The sequence below is a fragment of the Planococcus citri genome, chromosome 2 (genome assembly GCF_950023065.1).
Source record: "Planococcus citri chromosome 2, ihPlaCitr1.1, whole genome shotgun sequence".
Lineage (NCBI taxonomy): Eukaryota > Metazoa > Arthropoda > Insecta > Hemiptera > Pseudococcidae > Planococcus > Planococcus citri.
The window spans coordinates 43,070,957-43,087,780 of record NC_088678.1 but is presented as its reverse complement, the minus strand read 5'-3'; the positions used below and the strand labels follow the sequence as shown (position 1 = coordinate 43,087,780).

Genomic DNA, 16,824 nt, shown 5'->3' with positions numbered 1-16,824 from the left:
AGACGAAATAAATAATACACCAGGTCCATTTGGATTTAAACCAAATGAGGCCTGGGGCATCCAAGACTGTATTACTGACAAAATGCCACACAAAGGAGCCAAGTACGATTTTAAACATAAACTGATAAAGTTGTTACATAAGTTAGCAAAGATTAAACTACCTTCGATGACAATCGAACAAAATCACAAAACAACATTAATCCCTGAAAAGGATGTATACTCGGATCCGGACGGCTATGCGAGAGTGACAGCTGATGGAGCCTGCTCCAAAAATGGAGACGAAGACGCCGTAGCAGGCATTGGAATTTGTTTTTCAACTGACAGTACAAAAAATATTTCACAGAAATTGGAATTTGACGGTGAATTTAGTCTATCTAATAACTATGCCGAACTAAAGGCAATTATAGTCGCACTAGAGACAATGTTAAAGAACAACTTTAAGAAAGTAAAATGCTTTTCGGACTCCAATTATGCGATCAAAGCATTAAACTATACTGTCACAAGATGGCAACAAAACAACTGGCTTAATTCTCGTAAGAAGCCAGTACACCACAAAATTTTATTTGAACGAATTCTGGAATTAGTGAAAAAATTCACAAGTGTACAGTTTATACACGTCTATGCTCGTAAAATCGAGTACACAAACGTAATCGCAGATCAATTGGCGAAAAAAGCAGTCTACACGACTGAACACATGAAATCCAAAGTGGAATCAATGACTCCTTCTCAAATAATTGAGAATTACATACGCGAAAGGCGTAGACTACAACGTATTGAAGAAGAATACAAATACAATAAGGAGCATCCTGATCCTACTATCTTGAAAAAAGGAGACATGGTTCTACTCACGAACCACAAACAATCCAGTAAGGACAAGTGTACTGGAGAAAAATTTTACCCTAAAAAAGTGGGTCCCTACCTAGTAATAAAACGTACAGGAATAAATTCCTATTTACTAGAGCCCACAGATGACTCAAACATCAATCGTGTAGCCAACATAAGGCAACTCACTCTTTTCCTAACTCAAAAAGAGATCGATAGAATGGAAAAAGACGACAAGTTACATTCATACATTGATCAACGAAAAATGATTGACAAAATTAAAGACTTCCTAAACAAACATAAACATGATGATCAAAAATCATCAACAACTGACTCGGAAGAGGACATGCTTGAAAGAATTCAAGGAATACCATTAGCAACTGATGCGGAAAAGAAAATTTTCCACGAAGGATCAAAAATGGTCATAAAAAAACTTATTGACGTTGCTAGAGAGCAAAGACTTCAATTACGTAATAAAAAGAAATTAGAAGCGCAGCTTCAGCCCAAACAAACACAAAATGAGGAAAAAGAAAGTACTCAGGACAAAAATTCGACAGACGAATCAACTGGGGCACAAAAAGCTCGAAAGCTACGCAAAAAATTATACAAAAAGCGTAAACAAGAAAAATCAGACAATGAAGCTAAAAAAGCTGAAATTAAAAAGAAAAAGCGAGTAAAACTTGCAGCGAATTTTACGAATCAGCCACCTAAGACTGACGACAAATTGAAAAACAAAGAGGTGAAAAACCCTACCAAAAAGGAAATAAAATTGCCTACAGCTACTCAAAATTCAGGGACACAAAACCCCCAACCATCCACAAGTGGAATCAAATTACGTCGATCAGAACGCATGGCCGCTTACAGGCAAAGAATGGGCCCTACAAAGCCTAAAAAACTTAAGAAAACACTAAACGTCATAGACGTAGATGCTATCGACGTAGTTGATTACACTGATGGAGAGTACATCAACTATTTTGCACCAGATCCTTATGAGCTAATCAAGGATGAAACGGAAATGTCATCTGACGAATCTGAGCTTGACAATAGTAGCGACGACGGTCAATCGATCATAATGTCGCTAACAGACGACGATGACGTAGATCAGTCAAAAACTGAACAAGAAAAAGTATACGACGCATCGTCAGACAGTAGCTCTGAATCAGACTCAAAAGACGAGACCAAAAAACACAGCAAAAATGCGGAGCTGAAGAAAATCTCAATCCTAAAACGTCCTTCACAACAGGAAATAGAAAACATGATCAAAAGAGATCTCGACTTTGAACCCACAGAGGTTTACGATAAGGCTAATGAAGCTGAAAAACACAAAATCAAGCAAAAATTCATTGAAAATTACTCAAACTTATCAAAAAAGATGAGACCAAAATTAAACATATGCGTAAGCAAGATCGTAGGTGACGCTTCAGTAAAAAAATACATAAGAGATCAAGTACAACTTGAAAAACTAAAGAAAAAAGAAAATCACGAAAAATTACGCCAAGACATGGCGGAAAGACGAGAAAAACGAATTACATTGGAAAAAGCTAAGAAAAAGCTTAATGACCTACGAAAAAATGACGCTACGTAAAAAGTTTCGGAAAAATCGCGAAATTTCGACTAAATAGGTAACATACCTACCTAACAAAATTATGCATAAAAAATTTTCTAGACAATTTTCATTTACTCCTGAATATAGCACACATCCAACGCCGTTGGAATTTTTCAATTCAGATTAAAATTCGCGAAGTTAACTTTTCCCTCAAAATTAGGTAAATTCCCTTCGAGGGAAAAAGGAAAAAATAACTTCAAGTGAAATTTAGACAAACGAAAGTATTTCGAACGTATTTTCGTGAATAATCGAAATCGACGTATTTCTCAAAGAAATTAACCTACGTGTGATACAAAGTATCGAAAATTGTACACCTACTGATCTCACGCGAATTTACGACGTAACGCGAGTAATCAACCTATCTTTCGTGATAAAATTTCGTGACAGTTTTATACAAATTCGTACAACGAAAATCGAAATGGCAATCCACAGCTTTACCCTAGAAGTTCGTCAAAGACGACAGGAGGCGACGATCAACATCGATTACATCAGTGATTTTGGAGACGCGAACAGACTTATACGAATTTCAACCTTTTTAAACTGGATGCAAAGACTTCAAATCTTCAACGAACCGGAAATCGCCAGCAACGACAGATATGTGATCACGGTAACTCGAGTCGCAAGACGTGGAGACAAAATAAGAACGACGGTGAAAATAAATGGACAAATACGTAAACGACCATCGATACCGATAGCCACGTTCAGAGAAATTTCAGGAGTTTTTGGAATCCGACGACCTTAAATAAGACTTAAAATTTACCTACGAAGAAAAAATCTTCAACTTCGAGTCGAAGACTTAACATATTGCGACACAGTCGCTACTTTCGAAGATTGTCAGCCAAAAGGCTTAATTTACAATTAAGATTGACTAGAATAATAAGACTAGAATTAAGATTGTGAAATATTCGAATAAAAATTCTCCACGACGTTAAAATGACTAGACTTTTATTTAGGTAAAACTTAAAAATAAATAACAAGCTAAAAACAGGTAAATAAATTTATTTCAACAAGAAGAAAACCGAATTTGAGAAATTCGCATCAAGACTACAAGTTCGATACGTAAGTATTAGATACAAAATAGGTAAGTAATGCCTACGTAACTGAATAATTAAATTCAAATACTCAAAAATATTTTCGCGTAGCGAATACCTAAAACTGATTTTTCCAAAATTTTGAAACACATTTCAAACCAAAATTGAATTTTTAATATTGCGACAAGCATCACTTTTTGATTCGAAGTCAAAATTTTTCCAAAACCAACGAATGAACAGAGGTAGACGAGTTTACTTCGGAGAATTCATCGAACACGATGAAAGCGACATTTGGCAACATAGCCAACACAAACCAATTCGATCGAGCTGACTGTATCAGCCGATTACATGACTAGATTTTTTCACATAAAACAACAAGTTTTTATTAAAATTACATAACAAAGGAAAAATATTCTTATACTAAAAGATGCACAGATTTATTAGGAACATTTCTATCGAAACAGAATTTTGAAATATTAATTAGCAACTGAAATATGACGTAAAATTAATCGAAATCGAGCATAGCTCGACACGTTTGCAATTGGACAGCAGAAATTCTTGGAACTTATCGTAGTTACCACTACAAACACATCACTTACACGATCGGTTCGCAACCAGCCGCCCGACCGGCGCCGTTTTCGCCAACCGAACGCTACGAACATAGATGAAGTAGGTAGGTGGGGGATTCAGATAAGCCAACACAACCGGCTGCATCGAGCGACACGCCGTACTTTACGAACATTATTGTTTTGTTCTCCGTTCGGGTATGTGCTTGCTCGTGTACTTTTGCTAATTTCTGCTTTTTTAAGTTGAAAGTTTTCATAAAACGTGTCTTTTTTGACGTGTAATCGTGCGAATTACTTCGCGAACTAATTGGTAACGTGATTTATCGAAAATTCCAAACATTTTTCGCGACTTTGTGCGAAAGGATTTCGGGATCCAACGTGCGCTCGGTAGTGAGACGTGCGATTCAAGTCACGATCATACTTTTGTGTAAAGTGCGATTTATTTCATACTCTTAAGCTCGAAAGCTTAATTTCTAATCGCGAGTGCGAATGTCGGAAGGTGAGAAAGTATACGAATTTCCACCGATCGAAAAACGGCTCGCGGACATAGACCCACAGTGGAAAGTGTCGACGAATCCGAACGTTGACGAATCCGAAGTGCTAGCGACGCAAAATCGCAACTTTTGTGCATATCACACACAACGATTCGGGCTTGCCACCAAACCTGGTGATTGGATCAGAGTAGCGAGAAAAATCGTGAAAGAGGCCAAACCTGGACCAGACGAGCCAACTTCAAGTACGAAAAGTACAAATAACGACGAAGACGATGTCGTCGCTTCCAGCATTAACGTGCGAAAAATGCCACCTCGTAATCTTCAAACCGGCGATTACGGCAGACCTAAAGGACGCCGCCACCGTACTCGCAACAAGTGATTGCAAACACGTATTCCACGCAGCATGCGTAAGAGACATGTGCAATGAGGCAAATGCCAACGGACAACAAATGGTCCTCTGCCCACGTGATCAGTGTAACATGACACTTTACGCCTCACAATTTCATTTAATGCAGACAACGCTACAAGCGCTAGACTTACGTGCGCTGGCAAACTCGACGGTGGAAATTGAAGCTCAATTCTGGCAGGATAGTCATGCCACTAGTGAGCAACAAATCGCGCAAACCCAAGCTTTAGTAGCGAAGCTACAGGCAGAACTTACGAGTACGAAAACTCAACTCGCTAAGACTAAAAGTCTTTACCAATTAGCTTTATCTAAAGCTAATGAGAGGCGATCACGATCAAGATCGACTACACCAGCGAGAAACGCTGACGACGCATCCGTTATTCTCAGCACAGCTGCGAACGTATTATCAGTTCAATCTGACAACACAAACCAACCTGGTACATCAACATCGTCACCAGCTTCATACGCAGCTGCAGCCACAATCCAACCGGACTTCGAAAATATTCAACGTCCGATACATGAATACAGACCACCGCTAAAAAGTACACAAGGTCAAAAATTGCCAACAGGCAATATACAGAAGAGTTTTGCTCCAAACCCAGCGATAAGAGGCCGAGCTCCGACTCCAACTTACAATTCACAACAACAGATGTTACAACATCAAATGCCGCCGCCACGACTACCAAGAGGAGTATCTCCCGGCAACATTCGAATGTCGAAAGCAAATCAACAACGTGCCGCAGCAGCACAGCAGCAAATGGTACCAAATGCCAACGTAAATCTGGCAGCAGCCAGACCTGACCAGGTACCTCCTCACGTTTCAGTTATGGACCAGGTACCACAATACGACGATCAAGGCAAATTGATACCACCTGCGCTACACACGCCATCGACACAAACACGCAGCATTTATCGAACTCAACAGACAAAAAGTCGAAGCAAACAAGAACGAGATCGTAAAGGACCTTTCGCACAGACGAAACGAGAACACGATCGATTTTTTCGACGATATGCGATAAAAGCAACGACGTTATTTCCATTTTTTCCACTACAATTCTACCCTTGTCGATATTCACTTCTTGCGACGTTTAACAATCAAGCCGCGAACGGCGTATACACTGCAATCGCAGCTCAAGATGTCCTAATGATGGGAGATGGGTATATCTGGGGAATGGTCCAGTATATGCTACGACTACGAGAAAATATGCTACAAGCATTACATCCAGGACTATACCGACGTGATTTGAGTATCGTTGACCTCATCGATACGTTAACAAAACTAAAACACGCACCACCGCGAGTCATGTACTCAATTGGAAACTGGGACATGTTTAATGGCATGTCTGCGAGGACTTTCCGCGATCATTATGCGGTACTACTACGACTCATGCGAAAGTATAATGTAAAAGAAATTTACATTATGCCACTAATGTACTTTCCCGACCAAAATGAGCAGCTTGTAGAGGCTTACACGAAGGTATTTACAGACTCTTGGTCTAGAACCTACAATGGTATCGTAGAAATAATGGGACCTGAAAACTTCTTCGGCAACATGCGACCAAATATGGACGACTTTGGACCCTGGTTTGAACCAGAGGTCTATCACGATTACGTATTCGCAATCCGCGACGATCTTATCATGCCGCCGAAAGATCCGAAAGAGCGAGAACGTGAAGAGAACGAAGGAGAAGAAGACGCCTTCCAATATTACGACGATGATAATTCTTCGGAATACTCGCAATCATCTCAACACTTCGTTCAACAGGACGATGAATTTCCGGAAAAACAAGCCGAATTACAATTTGAAAGTCCAGGAACGGATTACATACCGATTGGTCAGCAACAAGCTGGAGCTAACGACAATACACTCGTAAACGCTGGACTTAGTCAAGCCAACTTAGAGCAGTTCAACGCTCAACAAGCGCAACAAGCGCAACAACACGTTGCAATGGAAGGTATCGAAACCACACCGGAAACGGTACAAAAGATGGTTGAAGTACCTGGAGGACAACAAATGATGAACATTTCGACTACCAGATTCAATCAAGCTTGCGACGAATTGAATCAAACTATTCAGCAACATGCTCCTGAAAACAAACAAATGCAACCATTTGGAAACAATCAAGTTGCAAAACACCACGGGCTACCCCCAACGATCGATAAACCAGCTTTCACCATTTTGCGAGATGGAAAAACTGAGTACACTGGACACAGCCCAAATACACCTGAAAAAATGGAAGAAGGAGTGGAAACGACGGTTGTACCAGGAACGGTTCCCTTTTCAGAATACCCTTCAACGTCAAACCCTGGTACGCCACAGGCGCCGATAAACACGACGCAAGGATCCACAGGACCATCGCCGAATAAGTCGCAAAATGCAGCAAACTTCCTTACTAGTACGCCGAAACCTCAACGCCAACAAGGCGAAGCGAATAGCAACAAAGATAGCGCAAACGCTACAATCAACCACGAAGATGCTGACATGCCAGAGAGCTAATACGATACAATCGTAAACACGACTTAGACACAGTCTAATACATAAAATCTGGTGAAAAATAACAACTACGTACGACTCAGAAAAGATAGAAATTTTGGCCATTTTTGAAATAACAATTTCAACTTCCAAATTGTAGGTACCTATCCGAATAAAAGTAGGTACTGATAAATTCAAAAAAGGTTTAAACCTAGGGACCAATTTCACCAGAATTTTCATTAAAAAATCTTCCACTCGAAGTCTTATTTATTTTTCGTAGTTTTGAACTTTATTTAATTTGCCAAAATCGAGTGGACTAACGTAAAATTGCAAAAAATGAGTCGAAAATTACTTTTTAACCTAATCGCGCAGCGATATCAAATTGACACTTTGTAAAAATTACCCACAGGGTACCTTATTAATCAACTTTCTCAACAGCAATCGTCGAAATATCATCGTAGTCGCCACTGACTTGGCATCATCGCAACCAAGGCGAGGTAACATTCCGCCAACGTTTTCAACATCGTTATCTGTATTCGAAGAAGTCAACTTTAACATCCGACGATCATCTGTATTTTGGTTCGATAATTCGATTAATCCGCTACGTTGCATTTTTCGATTGATATATTATTGTGCTGATTGTTGTAATTTGATTACATGTAATTTTACTCGGTCACAGACTGATTAATTTTTGTTTATCTATAATTTTGTTTTCGAAAGGACTGATTAGAGTTAGTTTTATTTTGTAAGATTTGACAAATTTGTTTTCACGATGCGTAATTTTGGACAGTTGTTTTATTTTTTTGACGCATCGAACAGTCCTATTTCTATGTATTTTGTAAACTTTTTGTAAATTTTTAGAAGTTCTAAGTTTTTGTAATTTTTCATACTCGACGTACGACGCGACTTACTACCACAGGTAGACGACACGTACCTTCTACGTTGGTTCACAGTAACCAGACTTTCGGTTCGCTAGTCTAATTTTTGTCTCGTCTATCCATTTTGATTCGGGAGTTTGAAAAAATTAGTAGAATAGGGAAAAAGTCTTTATTTTTGTATTCTGTCGCTAGATAGTACATACTTACCCGATGTTTTCAACTTCGTGTATTCTGCCCTTATTCGTTGCTCGTATCTTCGGATGCGATAGCGGGTGGTGCAGGGTCGCGAAGGGGAGCTTCGGGGGTATTGCTACGTGCACAGTGGGCTAAAATTGGATTTACTCTGCCTCGAATTTCCCGCAGTGGAACACCACGAGGGGCAGAGACTGCTCCCACAGGGACCAGCCGTACAGCTTCGACATATCTTTCTCTCTCTAGTCCGTGCTTTCCACGACTGGTTATACTCATTGAGTAAAGCCACGAAGGGGCATATGATAGAGGGGAGATATGCCGGACCTGTAAGGGTAATATAGGGTTAAGTATATGTGTTGGTAACACTGATCACGCGTCGCGACACAGGGCTACAAGCCCACGGAGCGGCGCTGCGGCCGATTGTTATATTGTTGAGGTACGTAGTGATCGGACGTGTCGACGCGATATAATCTCGGTGGTGTATTATAGCCATAATTGGCAAGAAAGCGTATTATATTAGTTTTAATTGTGTTTAATTATAAGTAATTAGTGTTAAGTGTAAAGTATCGTGTTGATACTAAAAACCTTCTTCAAAGGTATTTAATTGTGTTTATTCTTTTACGTTTAATACATAGTGTCTTACACGTGACTACATTTTACTTATTGTGTGATATAATTGGTATAGCCTTTGGCCGGGGTAAGTAATATTCTCAGAGTATTCAGCTTATGCAGTATCACCAAGTGGTACGTAATATCATTATATTTACAGTTTATTCGAGTATTTCTGATTAATAATAATGACAATAATTAGAATTATTATTAAAAGACTGGATTGAAAATACGACTCGTGTTACGATTAAATTATTCGAGGAGCATAATTTTGTCTTCGGATGATTTTAAAATTTAATTAAACGTCGTTAAATTTCGGTGTTATTATTTTAATTGTCATTATTCCTTCTTGTCGTTTACTTACGAGTGTTCTTTATACGCAGATGATGTAGCTATTTTTCTCTCGGAAAAGATTTTTTTTTAAAAAGGATATCCGAAGAAGCACGAGAAGAATTTAATTCTTGACTCCTACGAAAACTCGCGTACCTACACAAAATATGTGATAAGTTGTCAGAAATTTTTTAATGTGACAAATAGTTTAGCAGGCTTGTGTAAGGAAAGGCCGAAGAAAAAAGAAACATTTCCAATAGAGAAGGTAAAATTACTAGAATTATTTTCATGTCAGCCGAATAAATCGAAATCGTTCGTTTCGTATGGGAGCATTTTTAAGAGACTTGACAGTTTTTGGTCTCCTACAGAGAGGAATTTTTTTTTGTGCTCGCATTGGCTCAAGGTTTATGGGCAGATTATACGATTTTCGTCTCGAATATAATCTTAGTTTCAACCCAAAGGTGTGTATGTAATGTTTTAGGCCTATAGGCGAATTATTCGTGAGATCCTCGGTGTGATACCTAATTATTTTGGTATTCGGTCAAGCGTACAATTTATTGTGGTGATAAAGGTTGAGATTTTTTTCTCTGTAATTTGAGTCAGAACGATACCTTCATTTTGTTGTCGTTTTTCAAATAAAGTAGCTGGTGTGAAAATGAAATTGACTCTGTATTGAAGTAAATAGTAGATTTCACGAATAGGTACCTCAAACCTCTGAGGCTTCTTTATATGAGGAAAAAGAATCAAGTGGAAAATGGTCCTACCTGTTTTGATTGAAACCACCCCCAAAATAATTACAACTCGAGAATACCAAAGTTAGATTAGGTAAGTATATTTTAGCCTTGACTGTTGCTTTTTACAGAATAATAACGCCATTAATGCTATAAATCATTTAAATACTTACATTAAATTATCGTTCAATAAACCAGTGTCATTTTTATCTGGCTTTGATCGATGTTACAATTAATAATGATTCTCATTTTGTACGCGTCGCGTCGCGTCGTTTTTCAAACCAACCATTGTATGAAGTATTAAATGGTAAATGTGTTACGACGTCGGTAAAAATTATCGTTTTAATTAGCATTTTGTTTCATAGAATTTTTATTAGCGGTGTTTATCATTCATATTATCGTTGTAGAGCATCAAAATTTCACTTTTTGAGCTGTTCGTTGTAAAATGTTTTCTTCTTGTAGTTTATTATTCCCTCTAAGTACCTATACTTAGGCCTATATACATAAGTTATATGAGCGGGCCAAGATTACCTTTATCTATAAGCCCTGTAGTGGAATAATTTTTTTAAAAAAAAAGCTAAAAGGGAATCATTTTCCGTATCGTTTGATTTTTAAAGAAATAAATGCACGTTTGGATAAATTTATTTTTTATTTTGCCAAAATTACTTTCTCGAAGAAAGCAAAAGCGATAGAAAAAATTTTTAATATAATTTTTTATTCGCTTAAATCAACAGTAAAATTGTAAATAAATCCCTCTTTTGCGTTTTCTGTTACAGGGTTAAAAAATTTTAAAATTACAGTTTATGGAGAATGTGGGCGGTTTTCAAATTTATTATATTAAAACACTTAAGTATATTTTTTTCTGAACTTTCAGCCGAGAAAACTGATGGCTCAAATTGGTGCCAAATTATAGAATTTTTCGCGCTGAATCCGAATATGTAGGTCTGCCGACGCTAAAGTGCTGCCAAAGTCCCGCCAGACTGATTCAAAGGGGGAGTAAATTTGGCAAATTTCAGGTAGGTACCAGCCCCTCCCCCCATTACCCTCCAATGTGAAAAATATTGTCATTATTGAATTCTATGGCCCAAAAAACATATATTTTGATGTATCACAAGGCCATATTTGGTGAATTTATTGATACTCCTCTCATGCCCCACCCCCCCTCCCCCCCAATATGAAAATTTTGAAAAATTACGGCGTCTAAAAATCATGTTAGCCCTAGAGCATTCCGTTAAACTGCTCGAAAATAATTTTTAACCCAATTTTATAACTTTTTATAAGGATTTAGCCATAAAAGCATGAAATTATTGAAATGCCAAATTTACTCCCCCTTTGAACCAGTCTGGCGGGGCTTTGGCAGCACTTTAGGGTCGGCAGACCTACATATTCGGATTCAGCGCGAAAAATGCTATGATTTGGCACCAATTTGAGCTATCAGTTTTCTCGGCTGAAAGTTCAGAAAAATTGTGAACTTTTGAGCTTTCGCTGAGCTTTAAAGCAGCAGCTGCGGATTGGCAGACCAAGTGCTTTTAAAATAGGGGTATGTAGGTATACTAACTTTTGAGACCAGTCCCAGCTTTCAGTTATTTCGGTGCAATCGCAGTATGAAGAATTTTGAGTCCAAATTTGAGTTATGATTTTTCGGACTTTGAAAGTTCATGTGACGCATCAAAATTGATTAAAATTTCGCGAAAATCTCAAATATTCCGAAGAAAACGTTTTTTGAACATTTTTGAAAAATTTCAAGTTTGAAGTTGGGACATGATTTTTTGAAATGCTTGAAAAAGTGTCATGCGACGCATCAAAATGAGTTTAAATTTCGCGAAAATCTCAAATATTACTACGAAAATGTTTTTGACCATTTTTGAAAAATTTTGAGCTCAAAATTGAGTCATAATTTTTTTGAAAGTTGCAAAGATAAGATCGAGAAACTAATTTGATATATGTAGGTACGTAAAACATGATTTTCGCAGGCTCTTCTTTTCAAATCATTTTCACTCTTTTCATTCCGCGGAAGAAGAGAAAATTCAGTTCTTTTTCAAGAGTATAAATTTCAAGTAATCTCTACTACTCCTATTAGTCCAAAACTCCCAACAGACTTAAATTTGATATCCAAAGCGACTATTTTTCCCCCAAAAGTTCAAAACTTTCACTTCATTCCTATCCCTTCTCTCCACGTGCACTCCGCATCAAAGAAATTTCAAGCATTTAACCAACCTATAAGGAAAAAAACAAAAACTAGAAAATTAATACGGTACCTATCGCGTCAGCGAAATAAACTCCTTTGTGAACAAAATCTCGCTCAACAACTTAATTGCGAAAATGAACTAAACTTCAAAAAAGACACCTTCACCGTATAAATTCCAAGGCCTAATATCAGTCTGGTAAAATTTCTCTGTACCTGTAATAAAGTAATTTCGTTTTTTTTCCTCCACCGATGAAGAAACTAACACGTACTAGGTATAGGTATACTTCAACACCAAAAAACCATTAACATTTTCAAAAGCAAACCACTCGACAATACTTGTAAGTCGTAGACAGAATGAGTACGCAGCTTTTGTAAGATTAACAAAATCTCATCGCTGGTTTACAAATAACTTGAGGTTGTGTTTGGTGGACTAGGTACTTTTCTAATTCGCTCACATGCGATGCGTATTTGGGATCCTATGAAAATACTATCTAGGTACGTGTTTTTTCAAAAAAAAAAAAAAAAAAAAACGTACGTGGAATAGAAAAAAAAAAAATTGTGGCTGTGGCGAATTTTATTCGGTATTTTCTTCCGAATCCGACAAACTACTTGAAATAAATTTTATTCCAGTCTCACGCGTTAAAATTTATTTTAAGCTCGACTCCTTTCGATGCAAACAAGCACGACAATTAATTACCAACCACGCGAAAAACTGCGACAAAATTCAATATAAAACAAGCGTTAAAATGTTTCAACAAGGAAAGTCAAGTTTGCTGAGATTTTCTTTGGTAAACTTACTAGTACATACTACGTTGGTACATCTAAAACTATAAACAAAGCACATACGACAGAACAAATTGCCATAATGATACGTTTTCAAGTACCCCAATCGAATTACTCGTTTTCTTCCTCTTTTCTCTAAAACTGTATGAAAAAAATTCTTTCGTACGTTCAACTTAAACTCGTAACTCAAGATTAAAAAGAAAAAAAATACATCATCTTGACAAAAATTTCTCCAAACACTCGTCGAAATCTCACCTACGTACTCGAAAACTATACCAATTTTTCCAACATTTAAAACGACGCGAATGCGATAAACCTTCAAAAGCATCGTATCGTATTTTCTGCAAATCTCATTTTAAAAAGGCGTAAAACTTTAATCAACAAACAACATCGACAATTCGTAACTAAATTACCAAGTTTGGCTGAAAGTCTGTAACAAGAATAAAGTTGCATGTTTTCGGGAGGGAAAAAATGAGATTGTAGCAAAGCCTCGTTTAAATTTGGTCATCTTATAATACTTACATAATTAATTTATTCGATTTATTTGTTAAAAATGAAATGAATGCAATCAAGAGTCATCATGTTCTTTTCTCTGCTAATACCTTTGTTCGCTCGACAACAGGGTTAGAAAACCTAATTGATTCAATTCTCCCGTGATATCGTCGAGAATTTTAAATTATTTTTATTCATTATAAGTATTGAAAACAAATAATTTAGTACGGTTTCGTTCTGTTTACTTATGTACAGGGTGTTTCGAAAGTTACCAAAAAAATTTGTAGAGGAATTTTAAAAAACGCGAAGTAAGCGCAGAAAACAAATCAGAAAATAGAAGGGGTGATTTGAGAAAAAATTCTTAAAAAGAGGTACATGCTGAATAGATTTTTAAAAATTTCAAAATTATAATGGATTGAAATTCAAGTTTTATGTAACTAGGTAATTGCAGAATAAACCCAAATTGCTGTAAATGTGTCTTTTTAAAGCTTAGCCTTTATACTTCATTTCCTCTCTTCCCTCCTCCCCCTACCTTTCGAATAAAAAATATTGGATTAAGGCAAAATTTTTAAACAAATTTTTATTTCGCGTTATGTAATTTTATGCTGAAATCATCTTGAAAGAATGTAAGAGGCAAGCTTTAATAGGGTAAAATTTGGCAAATAAGGGTTGAAAAATAAGTCACGTAGTAGGAGATGAGATGACAAATTTAAAATTTGAAACGATAAGTAAGGTAGGTTTTTAAGGCATCAGAATGCTCCAAATTGTGAAATGAATTTGAATTTCGTTAAAGTACTTGATGACTTGGAATATATCACACAACATTCTACAAACAGAACTCGAGACATAATAAGTTAGAAAAAAAATAAAGAGATACGCAAATTACGAGTTCAAAAGTCACTCTTTTCGAGAAAAAATCAAGCAAAAAACTGAAAAATCCGCATTCTGAATAATTATTAATTACGTTGAAGTTTTCTTCCTTTTGCCTCAGATTTGGTCTTGGACTCATTTCTCTCCCTTCCTCTATTGTTTAAAGATCATTTTTACTTTCAAAAATCAATTTTTTTCAAAATCTAAATTGGCAACATTTTTCTACTTCTCACAAGGGAACCTCTTGAGGTGTCATCCTCCGATTTGAACGGGATCGCGATTTTTGGAAAGAGCCCAAATTTTCAGTTGCACAACTTCATTTTTCGTTTTTTGGTGCTGAACGTTTAAAAATTCAAAATTGACTGTTTTTGGTGATATATGATTTTTAAAAAAAAAGTACGTACTTGATCAGTAAAAATGATCAACATGAGTTCTAAAACTGATATTAATTCCTCAAATTCAAATTTCACTATTTTCAGCCATTCTATAGAGCCTCCAGCGCGATTTTTCAATTTATCCATGAATTTTAAATATGCTCCAAAAGGCGTGAATATGAAGTTGGACAGCTGAAAATCGAGTTGTGTGTTATACTCGACCTGTTTAACGAGTTTATCCACATTTGAGCCGATTTTGAGAGTGGAATCTCAAGAGTGGTTTTTTGACCAGTTTTTTTTTCATAATAAAAATATCCAAAAAATCAAAAGTTTCCCGTTTGCGAGGAAATTTTCGAAATTGGCACGAATCGCTGTATTTTGTCCAGAACTAACCCTCCGAGGGCGAATTTCGCCATTTCCAGCCATTCTGGAGCCTCCAGCGCGATTGTATGACATAATAAAAAACATGAAAAATTCAGAAAATCGCGCTGGAGGCTCCAGCTTATTGCAGCTTAAATTTTCCTAGGCAGAAATTTCTTCAGCCTTTTTTGGAGGAGGGGCTAAAACTTGAAAATAAAATTTAGTTGCAGTTCGATTTTAATATTCATGTGAAGAGGTTGTTCAGTCAGCATTAATCTGACGTCTATTTTCACATACAGCGCCCTTGAGTAGTGTTTTATTCGGATCAAAAATCTTTTGTGGAAAATCAAATATTTTTTCGCAATTATGTTGAATGGGATTTTTGTGGTAAATAAAAATTAATTTTTTTCTCTAAATTAATTCTAAATACATTTTTTTGAGTGATTTCGGATTCATTTTTTTTTGTAGTAATTTTGAATACGTATTAATTTTTGAATCATCCCACAAATCAAGTGACTAACTCACAAACGAAGAGACTAATCAATTCAAAATGAATAAAAAATGAACTAAACAAAGCGACTAATCAACGTGAAATGATTAAAATTTTAAAAACAAACAGTTGCTACACACACTCTTGCAGCTATTTTTTTTGCTGAAAAATTGTTTTTTTTTTAATTTTCCTTCTCGTAGGTATATCTGCATTAAAAAAATGCAATCATACGTTTGATATATCGCCTCATTGCAGAACTTACTCGACATAATTTTTATACAAATAAGTATGAAGGAAACTAGAGTGCGAAAGCACAGAAGCTTTTGACAGTATTTTTCTTCTTCATGAAAAATTATATTTTTGTGAATTTATCAAACCAGGCAAGTCGTACACGATGGTATTTAATTTATAGCACCTATAAATGGGATTTTAAGTCGAGTTTAGAACAAATACGAATACTCGTATTATTTCACTAAAATAGCTCTTTTTTTCTGTTTTTAATGGTAATAAACCAGTATACCTACCTTGTACAAGTACACCTAAGTACGTATGCACTGGAATTTTCGAATTCAGAGATTAAACGTATATGTAGTGGCGAAAAACCCCACAACGTTCTGTTATTGCTCCACATTTATATAAAAAAAAAATCTTTAAGACAATTTTATTCGATACATAGTATTTTAGAGTCGAATGGAGTCATTTCAGCGATAATATTTGTATCGCTTTGAAATGTAAATGGAATGAAGTTGGGCTGCCATACGATGTTTGTTAAATGTCAATGTTCAACAAAAGAATCGAACGATAAAGATTGTCCTCGACGTGTGGCGCACAATAATACTCACCTACAATAAGGGGGCCGTCAGGCGAAGAATTCGTAAACTACTAAATTCTATTGTCAAAGAGTACTTTAACTCTCTCGCGAGTCGTGTTCACGTATAAAGAGCAATGGGCCATGTTTTCATGCAAATAAAAGAAAAAATATATCGAAAAACCACCACTTATTTGGGCAATTGATTCTGAACAGAATGAAATTTTTATTCGAAAAAATATTAAGATATTTGCGGTGGAAATTCCGCATTTATGGTACGAGTCGTGCGACTTGGCAGACACGGATGTTGGTAAAATTGGA

At 36.5% G+C, this 16,824-nt stretch overlaps 2 protein-coding genes across 4 annotated transcripts in view; one reads left to right on the top strand and one right to left on the bottom strand.

The window, feature by feature from the left end:
• The window catches only part of fry (Protein furry), a 154,730-nt gene that overhangs the window by 44,448 nt on the left and 93,458 nt on the right, over positions 1–16,824 (bottom strand). The gene's annotated exons all lie outside the window — the stretch shown is intronic.
• CNMaR (CNMamide Receptor) overlaps positions 1–16,824 on the top strand; it is a 118,857-nt gene that overhangs the window by 19,558 nt on the left and 82,475 nt on the right. The window contains exon 1 of one of the 3 annotated variants that reach the window (XM_065350371.1): positions 8,451–9,165. The exons of the other annotated variants lie outside the window; for them this stretch is intronic. The gene's annotated coding sequence lies outside the window, so the exon portion shown is untranslated. Of the gene's footprint in view, positions 1–8,450; positions 9,166–16,824 lie in introns of those variants that run through there. 3 annotated transcript variants of the gene reach the window in all.